Genomic DNA, 16,637 nt, shown 5'->3' with positions numbered 1-16,637 from the left:
TTATGTCCACATGTACTCAATGTTTAGTTCCCACTTATGAGAACATGTCGTTTTTGCTTTTCTGTTCCTGTGTTAATTCACTAAGGACCTCCAGCTGCATCCACCTTGCTGCAAATGACATAAGTTTGTTCTTTATGGCTGCACAGTAGTCCATGATGTATACAAACGGCTCACATTTATTGCACATTACCTTCATAACAACTGTGAGTCAGGTACTAGTATTATTCCAGTTTACAGTGGAAAAAGCCGAGTCAGAAAGGTTAATAAAGTTGCCTAGGATCACATAGTTATCAAGCAGTGAAGCCAAGAATCAAACTCAGGCAATAAGCCTGGGTTATGCATTATAAACCTAAGTGCATAACCACTGAGCTTCACTGTCTCTGATGTAAACATCATCCCCACTTCAAAGATGAGAGAAAATGAGGGAAGTTAACATACCCAGGTTTCACAGAAGTATAGGGCTGAGCGAGGACCTGAATCTACCTCGTTTTTATAATACCCCTTCTCTCATTGAGGCATCATATATATATTTAAGTACTTATGAAGCAAGATACTTATATTTAAATTGAACCTCCACTTAGTTTCAGAGACTCACTTCACAAAAGGAAAAAAAAAATATTTAGTGTGTTTGTAACTAGCTAGACACTAAGCCACACTCTAGTGCATAAAATTATTCCCTGGGAATTAATAAACTACTTAAGAAACTTGTATTAACTCTTTCAGGCCACAGGGGTACCATTCAGTGAGCTGAATTCCTAATTTACTAAAATGGTACCTGGGAGGTTCAGAAGAACATAACTTCCTCTGAGGGCATGGGGAGAAAAAACTTGTAAAGCCACTTAGGAATATAAACTAAATTCAGAGCAAAATTAAAAACCAAGCTATAGGGAAATACTGTTCTAGTGGATTAGCCTCTGGTCCTAAAAATTTGTCAGAAATGAAACAGGGAGGTTGGAAATATCTAGGTCTCTGGGATAAAAACAACACCTTCAACGGCACATTTGAGCCCAATGGCTAGGGTGGAGCCTTGACTGCAGTAATCAGAGAACTGATTTTCTTCCAACTTCATCAGGTACTTCTGGCTAGGGCATAGTAAGAGCAATGGCTTTATGACGTCACCAGGTCTCCAATTGGTATCTAATACATCTTCCCATTTTTTCCTTGTGTCCTCCTCACCTGGGGGTTCTGACCTATCAGCCTGTCTGCCAGGAATATTCCTCTCAATGTCTCATAGTGGCAGCACATCACTAATCACAGGTCTCCAGCAATCTAAATCTTACTGCATGTATTGTATGCTCAAGATAATACAAACACTACTAATGCAAAATTAGGCTCTTTCACCTATAAAAATATGCTCCATATACTAAAGAGTATAAGAAGATTTGCCAAGTGTTGTCAGAGTACTACAAAATTGCTAGAAGAATATGAAAAAAAAATCTGGTTTGTGCAACTGGAGAAGAGTTCTTGGAAGAAGTGGCATCAAGTACAACTTCACTTAATAGGCCAATATCTGGATGCAAGAGGCAGTGAAAGCAAGCAGAGGGAATGGCATGGGCAACCAGCAGAAGCACGAAGATGCAAAGTCTTTCACGGAGTAGAAGAATTTAACTGTAGACTTTGGTGTAAGAAGTAAAACTCTCTCCAATTAGTTTAGTAGAGGAGGAGGAGAATAAAGAATTCTCTAAGGGCCAGGTGCAGTAGCTCATGCCTATAATCCTAGCACTTTGGGAGGCCAAAACAGAAGGATCACTTGAGCCAAGGACTTCCAGATCAGCCTGGATAACATAGCAAAACACTGCTATACAAAAAATAATAATACAAAATATTAGCTGGGTGTGGTGGTACACATAGTCCCAACTACAGGAGGCTAAGGCAGGAGGATCATCTGAGCCCGAGTTGGAGGCTGCAGTGAGTCATGATCACACCACTGAACTCCAGTCTGGGTGACAGAGTGAGACCTTGACTACTTAAAATATTAAAAATAAATGAATGTTAACTCTAATTATTATTACTACAAGGGTACCAGAGAGCACAGCACACTTGTAGAATCTGAAGTAGCTTCATCAATCAGGGCCATATGTACATCTGCAGCACTGGCAGGAAGGAGAGACAAGAAGGTGGAGCCTAGGAAGAAAGTGAAGCTCAATGAACAGCTCTGCACAGAGGCTCCCTGGAGCTCCATGAGTCCAGATGACACCTCTCATTGAATTGGAAAGGTCTCCACCCACCAAAACCAGTGCCAGAGCTGCAAACAAGCTGGCAGGACTCCTCTACTTGCTGGGGCCCACATGCAGGATACAACCAGCTTTATTATGAGCAGCAGCTGTGCATGCACAGGAGTCTAAATTTTATTCTTAAGATAGTAGGAACCTCCCTGAAAGGTTTTAAGCTGAAGAGGATGCAGCATCCCAAGTTGCAATGTGGAAAAATTGAGACTCTAAATCTTAAAAAATAGACCCAAAAATATTATATCTAGGAGTATAAACGCCAGAAACATCTAACAATGGGATTGTTCTAAAAGAATTGCTTTAATTATTCTGCTTAAAAGAGAGATAAAACAAGAACTGAATAACTGCAGTGGGTGATGACATTGCAATTCCAACAGACTGAGAATGCCTGACTACTGACGTCACGGCAGCCTAAGCTGTGTCATCTAGACAGGGTGACCTGCATCCTAACAGATCACACATTACTGTGAGAAGCTATTTAACACAAAAAACCTCAAATTTCATGGAACAATACCATTTACTACCGAGAAGGAAATACTCCAGAGAAGCAGTGAAACAGAAAAGAAAGAAGGCAAGGCATTGCCTGGGAAAACAGATAATGCTGAAGGGTCTTCTCAGCCATGCCACCTGGAATTTGGGTTTCTGTAAACATGTTACAAGCCCTGATACATTACTATATTCCCATCTTGAAATCAGAAATAATTTTCTGGAAAAATGAAAACTCTTGTTGCTGAATGATGGGGTTTTCCTACCATTTAAATAAAATGGCACTACAAGTCATGCTTATTTTAAGAATGTATAAGTTAAATATACTTAATGTGTTCATATCATCACTGAGTAGGATTTTACATAATTTTTTTTCAGGAAATTCTCGTCTCTTAAAGAAATGACAGCTACTTCAGTTTGTTTACATACTACATTTATATTAAAAAGTCAGTTCATTCTCTTTTTAACCTTATTTGTTTCCTAACACATGTCCTGTCCCAATAGCTTTTTTCGATCAAAGTATTCTTTTGAAGATATTTAAGCTGTGAAAATAATATTCATCTGGAACAAGTCAGGTCCTACAGAAACCAGGAAATAGATTGTATCAGCATAAGCATTTTCACTATGCAATCCATAAGTTATCTGAAAATAAAATCCTCCAAATCCAAAATGCAGTTCCTAATGACATTCCCTCTGTGTACTTCAATGCAGCAGTGATCAAACCACATTTGGTGGAGTCCCAAAGTTCTGCAGCAATACTTCAAAGACTTCTAAAAATGCTTAACTTCTTGCAATATGTTTTAAAATCTGTAATAAAGTACAACAGTCATAATCTGGTGAGTACTATTCAAATTTTTACATAAGAAGCCCCCAAAGCACTACCCTGTGTGGTAGGTCAATTTGTGCTTGTGTGGGCCTGGAAATGAAGCATCTCTTGTTATTACTGTATAAGAGTATGACTTGCAGTAATCATGTCATTAACTACAAAGGCTCACCACTCATCATTTTCTGAATTTAGGACTGCTGAACTTTTACGTTCACTCTCACAGAACTTACTACCAAGTACACTCCTGTACTATATGTGAAAAGGGAAATTATACACTAGACAGGGCTCAGGCCCATCTGATTGAAATGTGCTTTCAGCATGTCATTACATTCAGTTCAGCAACAACAAAGCAGAACACGATATCCACCTATTCTGAGATGGTAATGTAGTTTTAACATTTGCTGCAAATTTTGGGGGTCTTTTCTATTTATGATAACAAGAGCCACTGTCGCAATTTTTTTTTCAGCCTGGAAATAAACTGTCTATAATTTCTGTTAAGCTTCCATATCCACATAAGCAAAGCCCATCTTGAAACTGCAAGAGAAATTGTTTTCAAAAGCTAATAACTGCCACTACTTAAGTTGGAATTTTCTTAGATATATAACTAATGGAAAAAAATGGATCCTGAGCTAGGTATAGAGCTTCAGCTTTGCAAGATAAAAGCAGCTGTGGAGACTGGATGCATGACAATGTGAATGTATCTGATGCTACTGAACTGTATACTTAATGATTAAGATGAAAAATTAGGATGCATTTTACTACAATTCTTAAACATTTTTTAAAATTGGACATGTAGGGAGTTTCATTTTTCACTTTTTACTTTGCGTTCTCTAATCCTGAAGACATTTAATTCTGCAGATTTTTTTCTCCTGCACATAGTTTTCGTTGTGTCTACTGTGTCTACAGGCTTTGGGATGAAACAGTCCTTTTGTCTCATCTAACTAAAAAATGAAAATTTACATGCATTTCTAGTTTTTTTTGAGTGGGGGGTGTGTTTAACAACTATGGTTTAGTGTCTATACACCTTCATTGTTTATCCTTCTCGTAAATGTCTTTTATCAATAACGGGTCCTGTAATATGTGTTTACTGCTTTCAACTGGAAGTCTCAACTGATCTGATACCAACATTGCCATTCTATTTTTTTGTTTGTTTGTATGGTATCTTTTCACTCAACTCTTCACTTTCATCTTCTCCTTTAACAATTGAAGTGTTACTTGTTATCAGCTGTATTTTAAGTCACTTTCCAATCTTCTTTTCTAATAGAAGTCAGTCCATTCACATTTAATTAAACTTTTTATTAAGAGATAATTATAGATTCACAAGTAGTTGTAAGAAATACTACAAAGAGATCCCATTCATCCTTGACCAAGTTTTCCATGGCAATGACACTTGGAATAGCTAGTGCAATACCACATACAGGACATTGACACCAATACAGCCAAGACAGAATATTTCCAACACCACAAGGATTCTTCATGTTGCCCTTTCATTAGCTACATCCTTGTCCTTCCTACTCTCTGTTCTTTAACCACTGAAAGCCACTAATCCAGTTCTAGAATTTTGCTATTTCACAAATATCACATAAATTATATAGCATATAATCTTTCAGAATAGGCTTTTTATCACTCGACATGGAGATTCACAGTAGGTGCATCAATACTTTGTCCCTTTGTATTGTGAGAAGTAATCATGATACAGATATACTATGGTTTAGTAATGCGTTCACTGAAGGACATCTGAGCTTTTTCCTGTTTGGGGTATTTACTATAAATAAAGCTTCTAAAAACACTGGTGTACAGCTTTTTGCATGACTGTTTTCCTTTCTCTGAGATAACTATCCAACAGTGCAACTGCCAAGCTGTATGGTAGTTCTACGTTTAGTTTTATAAGAAACCACCAAAACTGTTTTCTAGAGTGGCTGTACCATTTTACTTTCCCACTAGCAACGTTCGAGCAACGTTTCTCTGCATCTTCACCAACATTTCGTATTGTCTTTTTTTTTTTTTTTTTTTAATTTTAGCCATTTAGCAGAACTTTCTCCCTATGGCTTTAATTTCCATTTCCCTCATGGCTAGTGATACTGAACAAATGTCTTTTTCTGTGATTATTTGCCATTTAAATATCCTCCTTTGTGAAAAGTCTGTTGATGTCTTTTGTCCATTTTCTAACTGGATTGTTTTTCCCTATGAAATTTTGAAAGTTCTTTACATATTCTAGATACTAGTCTCTTGGCAGATATATTGAATGTAAATATTTTCTACTAGTCTCTAGCTTGTCTTTCCATCCTCTTAAATATGCTCTTTCATGTAGAAAAGTCTTTAATGGGTTTCAAGTTACCAAGTTTTTCTTTAATTGAGTTTTGGTGTCAAGACTAAGAACTTACTATCTAGTTCTGGATCCTGAAGACTTTCCTTTCTTTTTTTCTGAGATGGAGTTTTGCTCTTGTTGCCCAGTCTACAGTGCAATGGCATGAGCTCAGCTCACCACAACCTTTGCCTCCTGGGTTCAAGCAACTCTCCTGCCTCAGCCTCAAGAATAGCTAGGATTACAGGTATGTGCCACCATGCCCGGCTAATTTTGTATTTTTAGTAGAGACAGGGTTTCTCCATGTTGGTCAAGCTGGTCTCGAATGCCCGATCTCAGGTGGTCCACCCACCTGGGCCTCCCAAAATGCTTACGAGCATGAGCCACCTGACATATTTACTATGTCGAATCCTCCAATATGTCAATGTGGTTTGTGGCAAGATTTGGGTCCTCTCATTTTTTTCATCAGGGTTTTATAATTTTCAGCACAAAGATCTTATACATGTTGAAATTTTTATATTTTTCATGTTCTTTGGATCACAAATGGCAGTGTGTTTCTAATTTCAGTTTCTGCATATTTGTTGTTAGGGTATAGAAATGTGGTTTTTGTGTTGATCCTCTATGCAGCAACCATGTTGAGTTCCTTAGTTCAAGAATTTTTTCCCTAAATTTATTCAGATGAACAATGATGTAATCTATAAACTGGGACTGTTTTGCTCTTCCTTTTTGGCCTGGATGTCTTTTAGTACTACTGCTTTGGATGGCAAAGGTAAGACTGAACATACTGGCCCTGTTCACACCCTGGGAGGAAACACATTCCATCTTCCATTATGAAGTATGGTCTTAGCTGGCGGAGGCTTTTGGTGGATGCTCTGTACTGTTGAGAAAGTTCTTTATGGCTAACTTTCCGAATTTTTAAACATGAATGAATGTTGGATTTTGTCAGATGCTTTTCATGGATCAATTAATTGATAAATACCAATTTTTCTTTCGTCTGTTGATATGGTGGATTACATTAATTTTCGAACATTGAACCAGTCTTGCATGGCTGGCATAAATCTCATTTGGCAATGTTAAATATTTTTTATTAATCACTGGATTTGATTTGCTAATATTTTCTTAAGGATCATTGCCTTTAAGTTCATGAGCAATACTGAACTACGGAGTTCCTTTTCTGCTGTCTCTGATATTGCTGTTGGGGTAATACCAGACTCATAAATGACCTGCAGGTCTTCTCTCCTGTTTTCTAGAAGATATCGAATAAAACTGGTGTTAATTCTTCTTTAAATGTTGGTAAATTCTCCAGTGAAACCATCTGGGCCCAGAGACTTCTTTTTTTAAAGGAGCATTTCAATTAAAAATTCAATTTCTTTAATGGCTGTAACATCACAATATACTTTATTGTACTTTACTGTGCTTCATAGATGGCTTTTAAATTTTATTTTTTTTTTTTTTACAAATTGAAGATTAGTGACAACACTGCTTCGAGCAAGCCTACCAGCACCATTTTTCCAACAGCATGTGCTCACTTTCTGTCAGAATTTTCTAGCAATTACAGTGTGTGTATTTTTAGACGTGTTATTGCACTTTACAGCGTAAATGTAACTTTTATATACACTGGGAAACCACTTTCTGTGACTCCTTTTATTGCCATATTTGCTCTGTTGCAGTAGTCTGAAACCAAATCTGCCATATCTCTGAGGTATACTTGCATTCTGGTTGTCTATTTTGTTTTTGTTGAGTTTTAGTAGGTTTTAGTTTTTGAGAAAAACTAATATAAAAAGCTAACTAAAACTAAAGATATTTCCTCCAAGTTGTCCAATTTATGAGCACAAAGTTATTTGTGGCATTGCCTAATTATCCTTTTAATGGCTGAAGTCTCTGTAGTGATATGCTCTATTTCATTCCTGATCACTGATTTGGGTCTTACTCCTTTTTATTTGTGTCAGTCTTGCCAGTGGTTTAACAATTTCATTGATCTTTTCAAAGAAACAGCTTTTTATGATTTTTCTTTTTCCTATTTTCAATTTCATTGACTTCTGCTCTTCCTTCTGTTTGCTTAGGTTTGTTTTGCTCTTTTCTAGTTTCTTGAGGTAGAAGCTTATATTGACTTGAGACCTTTCCACTTTTAAACTTAATTTATAACACTTAGTGCTATCAATTTCCCTCTTGGGACTACTTTAAGCTATAGTCATTTTCCTTTGAGACAGGCCCACAGATTGTTTATATGTTAAGTGTTGAGATTTTTCTGTTGCCTTTACTATTTTTAGTTTGATTCCATTATTGTCACAGAACAAATTCTGTAGGATTTCAATCCTTTTACTTTTTTTTGTTTTTTTTTACAGCCCAGAATAATGTCTATAATGTCTCATGGGCACTTAAAAAGTAGGATATTCTATTGTTTTGGGGTAAAGTGTTCTAAATGTCAGATTCTGTTTGTCAATTGTGTAAGTCCTATATTCTTGGTGATTTGGTGTATAGTTTTACTACTGCTAAGAATATGGTGTTTAAGACTTCAATTATTTATTAAAATTTATTTATATGTATATTTATTAAATTTATTTCTCCTTTCAGCTCTATTAGTTTTTGCTTTATGTATTTTGAGGCTCTGTTTGGTGTGTACACATTTAGGATGTTATGTCTTCCTAATGTGTTCATTCTTTGATCCTTACGTTTCTGTCTTTAGTAATTTATTCTGAAATTATTTTTGAATATTAACATGGACACTCGTTTAAATTCAAGTTTTTATGGCATCTCTTTTTCCAACCTTTACTTTCAACCTACCTGTGTCATTGTTTTAAGATAATTTCTTGAACTACACAGTTTTGGATTGGGTTTTCTTAACCACTCTGCCAATCTCTATCCTTTAATTTGTGTATTCAGACCATCTATATTTAAGCCATTTATTAATATGGCAAGCCTAAGCCTGTCATTTAATTATTTCTGTTATTTTGTTTCTTCTGTTTCTCCTTTCTTCCTGCGGAACTCAGTTTTCATAATGGCTGCTCTAAGGACTACCATAAGCATATGTAACTTATCACACTCTACTGGTAACAACATTTCTACTAGCACAAGCAAAATAGGGAAAACATGCTTCCATGCTTTCCTGTAAGTTGCCTTTACTTTCCTCATCTTGTTGTTGTTGTTGCTGTTGTTGTTAAACACCAATCATGCCATGGATTCATAAGGGAGAAGTCCAAGCTCAGGTTCCTCTCTATTACTTCTCACAAAGTGTGTTTCTCTGGGAACAGGCTGGTGTTTCAGCTGAACACTGGTACCTTTTTCTTTGGCTTCCTTCTTTTTCTGATCATTTTCCTTCACATGTTTCAAGAAGCTATCCTGGCTCTTAGAGTGCTTAATGTGCTCAACACACACATTAATTCTCTTGGCAAGAATCGTGCCCTGACCTTGTTTGTTTACAACCATGCCAACAGCATGCTGGGGAACATCGCAGACTCTTCCAGTTTTGCCATGGTAACACTTGTGGGTCATTCCTTTCTAAACAGTACCCATTCCCTTGATGCCTCCAATATCACCTTTCTTATAGATTTGCAGGTATACCGCCAAAAGAACAAGTTCATTATCTTCTAAAAGGCCTAGAATACATATCAGGTGCCTCTCCCCTTTCCCTTTGCTGTTCATCATTTTGGCAAATCAACAGAAAATGGCGGTTCCAGCCAAAAGGTCCTTCCCCACTCTTTATGTCTTAAATATTTCCTCTGCATACATTTAGTACCACATGATATTGTGTTAAAATTTTGCTTCAACCAAATATCTCATAAAAAGTCTATTACATGTGCCCCTGTATTTGTCCATTCCAGTGTTCCTTTCAGAAATTCAAAGCCTTATGTTTTCATTTCTTTTCATTTAAAGAAATTAAAATGTTTTCATTTTAATTTCTTTAAATGTTTTCATTTTATTTTGAAATGAAATAAAAATTTTATTTCATTTCTTTTTATTTCATTTCTTTTCAATTTCCTTCATGCAAGACAGTTTCCCTTTCCCCTTGATTCCTGAAACCTATTTTTGTTGGCATATAGAATTGGTGGTTAATAGTTGTTTCTTTCAGTACTTGAAAAATGTTGTGCCACTTTTATTCTGGCTACCATCATTCCAGATGAGAGGGCTCCTCTCATTTGGACTGCTTTTCCCCTACAAATTACACATTGTTAAACTCCGACTACTTTCAGTCGTTTTCCTGTGTCTACCTTGTACAAGTCTAATCATGATGTGTCTTGGCACAAATTCCTTTGGGTTTATCTTGTTTTGGGCTCACTCAGCTTCTTAGATCTACAGCTTACGGTCTTTCATCAAATTTGACAAGTTGTCTGATTACTTCTTCAGATATTTTTTGGTCCCATTCTATTCCTTCTGAAAGGGCAATGACACAAGTTTTATCTCTTTTATCATCATTCCAGAGGTCTATGAGACTTTTTTTTTTCAGCCAGTCTATTTTTGTTTTTCACATTGGGTAGATTCTGTCTTCAAGTTGACTGATTCTCAGCCAGCAATTGCCATTCTACTGAGCCCATTCAGCAATTATTTTTAAAGTGCCATTATTTTTCAGTTCTATCATTTTCGGTTTTCATAAATAATTGATTTCTTGGCTGAGATTTTCAAATGTTTTGTTTCAAAAGAATTTGTAATAGCTTGTTGAAACATTTTTATCATGGCAGCTTTCAAATCCTTGTCATATAAATTGGTTAGCACCTGTTGATGGTCCTTTCTCATTCATAGGTGATATTCCTGGATCTCGGTATGAGTGACTTGTAGGAATTATATAAATTTTTATGTTTTGATATTAGGAGACCCCAGATTCAATTTAATCTTTTAGCAGGCAACTTCCCTGATAAAAAGGTATTAATGCCAGGGATGAGTGGGTGTGCATGTTCAGCTACCCGCTAGCCCTCCCCAATCCCGGCCATCACCCTGACAAAAAAGTGGGGTGATGACTCACATTACCTTGTTGCAGACAGATGAGATAGGAGGTGTGAGCTCACTGACACCTTCTCAGCAAAAGTATGGTTCCAATTCATCATTTCTGTTACCTCTGTGTAAGATCAGCTACTCTCTGGGCCATGCTACCACAAGGGAAGGGGAACCCAAGGGCTAAGCTATACCAATTTGTTGCTGCATCCAGGAGTAGAAGTTCAGCACTCCCATGGGCCCTATTTATACCAGAGGTGGGAGGCAGATAGGGAGTGCCAGCTAGCCCCATTCATCCATACCTCATTTGCCACCAGTGGGTGTGTAGGCTCACCTCCTCACTGGGGGACAATGGAGGTTGGAAGGGTCAAGTGTAGTAGTAATTAGCCTCCTGCTAGCACCACTTCCTTGTGGCTGGTGGGGGCTGGAAATAGCACTAAGCTGGGCCTTGTTGACACTACCCTGGCAGATAAATCAGAGCACCACCTGCTCCTGCCACGCAGAGGGTGGAAGATCAGCTCCCCACTAGGCGCTGTCAGCACCACCTGGCAAGGGAACTGAAGTGCCACCTGCTTCTGCCAGGCAGGAAATGAAAGATTAACTCTCTGCTCAGGCATTCCTCCAGCCTCTGGGTGGAGAACTAAAGCATGCTGCCTGTTCTCGAAGCCTGCGAAGGGAGGAGGGCAGTTTCCTTGGTGGTTAGCTGGAACAGAGTAAGTACTGACAAAAGCTCTGTTTTGTGAGACTAACCCCATCCCATTCCCCTATCCTTTGGTTAGGGGGAACAGACTCTTCTCAGAGCTTTGCTGTCTATGCCTACCGGTGGTTCAGGGTTGGAGGCTTCTACAGTGCCCTATACTGAACACATGGGAGATAAAGAAACTCAGGGAAGTAACCCCCTTGTCATTTCTCAAGTCCCCAGGTCTTTAGAGTGGCCACAGTCTTCTCTCTGCCTTTTAGCATCTTCCTATGCTTCTTTGTTATATGAAGACCAGGGATTTTGAGTTCCAAGAGGGTAGAGCTGGTAGAAATGGGGCTGCTTCACCTTGGTAAGACAGCGGATCTCTGGCCCATTTCCATTTCTTCATCTTTCTTTGCTATCTTGCATGGTTTCTACTTTTCCTTTCGTGACTTCCACTGGTTTGGTTGAGTTACTATTCATTTCATTTTTGCTCCTGTGAATTTGAAAGTTCTAGTGTTTACTTTCCTTTTCTGGCAGTAGTAATCAGCCTCATATTTTACTACTATTTATTACAGACTACTCCTTCCACAAAGACACTCTTTCAATCTTCCAATTAAGACAAGACCTTTAGAATAATTTCACTGTCCTCATCTTCCATTTGGCAAATATTTGAGCACCTACTATGTACCAGGTAAAGAAAAGATAAGGAGGAAAATAACATCCCCACCCTATGAAGCTTATATTCTACTGGGGAACAGAAAAAATAAAAAGATCTGTACCATTATGTATCTTATCCCAATAAGCTGAGAAAGCGGTTGTTTTAAATAGAGACCAATCAGGAGGCAGCTTGGAAGTAACGTGGTATGCCAGATGGATAATACTTAGGAGGTAAAGAAAGATAACTGGGACCATCTACACAGAACCTTGTAGGACACAGTGAAGATTTTAATTTGTATTCTAAGTGCAATAGGATTCATATTCTAAGTGAGCAGTGGAAAGATATGATTAGGTGTATGTCACTCTAGCAACTGGGTACAGAAGTTAAAAGTTAGGGCCACCATTTATGAAGCTTGTTAGTGATGATGGTAGCCTGGAATGGCAGCAATAAGGCTGATTACAAGTGACTAGTTTCAGGATGTGTTTTAAAAGCAGAGAATTCAATGTGAGAAATGAGAGGAGAAAAAAACAAAGGATAACGCCAAGATTCGAGGCCTGAGTTACTAAGTAAATGATAAATTCACTTACTAAAATGGGAGACACTAGGTGAGAGAGATTTCAAAAAAAAAAAAAAAGAAAAATCAAGAGTGGTTTCGGGCATACTAGATTTGAGAAGCCTATTAGATATCTAAGATGACCAACCACTGGAAATATACCTCTAGACTTCTGGGAAAGGTTGAAGCTAGATATAAACTAAGGAGATTGACCACAAAGAGAAGAGAAGTCAAGAACAGAATAAGGACTGAGGCTAAGGCTAGGAAGAAAAGATTCCATCAAAGAAACAGAATAAGCTGCTGCCAGCCAGTGAGACAGGAAAATAGAGTGCCCTGGATTCTAAGTGAAGAATGGTGCTACATGCTGTGTGAGGCTGTTGTGGGGCCTCCTGTCCTCACACCTGGATCTCTCACCTCCAGGATCCGCTTTCAAGAGCCTCAGTCTTCCCAGCAACCTTGCTGACTCCTGCCACTGCACTCTCACACTCTCTACAGGGCTATGACAGCTACTTGTGGTCATTTGAAAGGGACAGCAGGGAAGAACGGGAGGACAATTAAGTGGAGTTCATACCCAACAGCTGCTTTCTCTCAAGCGTAGGCTCCACCATCTACTGAGAGTGAAAGAGGCCAACATAGAGTGAGAACTGCTTTCAACAACAAACAAGTCAACTTATCAAGGAAAGGTGAAAGGACTACAGAACAATCTTGAAGAGTCAGCTACACTCAGAAACTATAAATGTAGAAAATACTGCAGACTGACTCACTTCAGTCTACTCCTACCTTCTAGCCCTGCAGACGAGCCAGTTCAGGGTTCTGATATATGAGTTAGAGATGAGCCTGGAATCCAGGCTGCATGTGGAAGGAAATAAAGCCACTGCCAACACACAAGTAGTGAAAGATAATGAGAGACACAGACATGTAGGAGACCAAGATAGAACAAAAGATGAGCATTCCATAGTCACAGTTAAGAAACCTCTTTGACCTCATTAAATGGCAACATAAGGTCATGAAATGTAACAAACACCTCTGCGGAAAATGGCATGCTCCTTTCATACACCATTTGAATGTACTTTCCAAATGCCAGTGACCTCCCCAGAATGTCTATAAAACATCACACACATTCCAAAAGTTTCTAAATATAATTTTTGCCAAGAACTGGTCATATTGACTCTGCATTTTGGCCTTAGTAGAAATCAGGTACCCTCCCTCCCTTGACAAAGCAATAGAACCACAGGAAGCAGCCTAGTTCCCAATTTCTTAAGCAGGAGACCTGAACTCATTCATAGACAGCATACCTGTGAGAATGCCAAAGTCAAACACACTGCCCAAAGTAGCAGCTTCTCCTTTCTTGTCGCTGCCCTTATAAAAAGGTTACACTACACTTACAGGGAAAAATCTAAGAGCCCTTTTCTGGACAACGAGGCTCATTCCCCAGGCTCAGCTTAGCCTTCAATTCTAATCAGTGGTAATGTCAAAGTGGTAAGCTGAATAACTGTTTAACTTAAAATGTTAGCATTATTTAGACACCGTTAATAATATTTAATATAATGAGAATCACATAAAAAACTTGGCAGACATACCAAAAATATTTCCTTTATCTGTTCCTGGGGGAAAAAGAAGTTATTTGGAAATAGAAGCACCTTACTGGCTGAATGTCAGAACCTTTAAAAGTATCACTGTCCCCTACAGCACATTATGACATTCCTAGAAATTGTTCCAGCCTCTACTAACTTTAATTATGAAATGCAGAGCCTTTCTGGGACCTAGAAATATAACAATTCTAAAATAAATGGCAGGTCATTTACATTTATTATAAATGATAATAAAAGTTGTTTTCCCAAATAGATAACAGATTCCATTATCATGCCTTTATAATTACTCTGACTTCGCTTTGGAAGACTTAGAACTTATAAGATATGTGAAAAAGGGCAAATTTTAAGTTCTTGAATCATGTTGAACCATATTCCTTTTTACCCACAAAATAAGAATTTATATACAGATAAGATATAATGCCAGAATAACAGGAATAAGGGGAGAACAATTTATAGCAATGACATTAAAGGATGGAACCCTGCTAGGATTAATTTGTACAACTTTAATCACACTTATCAGTAAGCCATGCCCTGTTTTTTAATCAAGAAAAAAATAAGGAGACTTAAAACTATAATTCAATAAAGAATTTTTTTTTGTTTTCCATGGATAGCCTAAAATAAATCAGTTTAAGTCTCCAAAAATCTCAGTGTATTTCAAAAATTTTAGGCATATTAACTTTCAAGAAAATAATATTTTGAATAACGTATTTTTAACCTACAATAGATTCAATGCTGTCTTCTAACTATAAAGAGGCTTAATAGTAGTCGAAATAAAATAAGGCATGAGAAAGTTACATTCTGAAATTGAAGAGGTTGATTTTTAGTACCTATAAAGTAAGCAGTAACTAATATTTACTATGAAATGCAAAAGCTACATTGCAAGGTTACATTTTATTATAAAACTTAGATTTTCTTATCAAAATACCTTTTAAAAAAGTATATCCAAATAACACATCCGAATGTCAACTAATTGGTACTGCCTTAAAATAAGCTGTGGCTGAGATCCTCAAGGAATAAGTGATTGAGATGAAAAAAATAAAAAAAAAACATGGTGACTGCGTCCAATCTTATAAACCTTGTATCCAAAGGAAAGATGTTTCACCAAGAAAATTCATCCTTTAAAGACCTGTGTTCAGATATGACACCAAAAGCACAAGCAACAAAAGCTAAATAAGATATCAAAATTAAAAACATCTGCACATCAATGAATGCCATCAAGAAAGTGGAAAGACCCACAGAATGAGACAAATTATTTGAAAATCATACCTGATAAAGCACTTACATATAATATAAAAAGAATTATTATAACTCAGTAAGACAACTAATGTAATAAATGGGCAAAGGATCTGATACATATTTCCCCAAAGAAGATTTGCAAATGGCCAATAAGCACATGAAAAGATGCTCAACATTACTAGCCACTGAGAAAGTGGAAGTCAAAACCACAAGATACCACTTCACACTTAACAGAATCATGTATTGATCTACATTCTGTTGCTATAACAGAACACCATAGCATGGGTAATTTTTTTATTTATTTATTTAATTATACTTTAAGTTCTGGGGTACCTGTGCAGATGATGCAGGATTGTTACACAGGTATACACATGCCATGGTGGTTTGCTGCATCCATCCCCCCATCATCTACATTAGGTATTTCTCCTAGTGTTATCCCTCCCCAATCCCCCCACCCCCTGCTATCCCTCCCCGAGCGCCCCTCCACCCCGCAACAGGCCCCTATGTGTGATGTTCCCCTCCCTGTGTCCATGGGTTCTCATTGTTAAACACCCACTTATGAGTGAGAACATGAAGTGTTTGGTTTTTTATTCTTGTGTCAGTTAGCTGAGAATGATGGTTTCCAGCTCCAACCATGTCCCTTTTGAGAGACAGGGTCTTACTCTGCCATCCAGGCTGGAGTACAATGAAAGGTTCATAATTCACGGCAGCCTCCTGGACTCCAGCAATCCTCCCACCTCAGTTTTCCAAGTAGATAGGACTACAGGTGCACCACTACACCTGGCTTCTTTTTTACTTTAAGAGAAAGTGCTATGTTGCCCAGGCTTGTCCAGAATTCCTGTTCTCAAGCAATCTTCCTGCCTAGGTCTCCCAAAGTGTTGAGATTATGCATGAGTCACTGTGCTTAGCCCTAGACTGGGTAACTTATAAAGAAAAGTGGACATAGCTCATGGTTCTGGAGGCTGTGAAATCCAAGACCATGGTGCTAGTATCTGGTGAGGGCCTTCCTGCTGTATCATGACATGGCAGGAGGCATCACATAACAAAACAGTGCAAACACATGCATGTCAGTGCAGGTCTCTTTCTATTCTTACAAAGCCAACAGTCTCATCATGAAGGCCTCACCCTGATGACCTTTATCTAAT

The 16,637-nt window shown here is 37.9% G+C and overlaps 1 protein-coding gene across 2 annotated transcripts in view; it reads right to left on the bottom strand.

Moving 5' to 3' along the window:
- Nucleotides 1-16,637, bottom strand: part of SDK1 (sidekick cell adhesion molecule 1) — a 978,776-nt gene that overhangs the window by 933,419 nt on the left and 28,720 nt on the right. The window lies entirely within an intron of this gene.

The sequence above is a fragment of the Sapajus apella genome, unplaced genomic scaffold, assembly GCF_009761245.1.
Source record: "Sapajus apella isolate SASKATOON/1434 unplaced genomic scaffold, GSC_monkey_1.0 scaffold110, whole genome shotgun sequence".
Classification (NCBI taxonomy): domain Eukaryota; kingdom Metazoa; phylum Chordata; class Mammalia; order Primates; family Cebidae; genus Sapajus; species Sapajus apella.
This window is presented reverse-complemented; position numbering and strand designations above follow the sequence as displayed.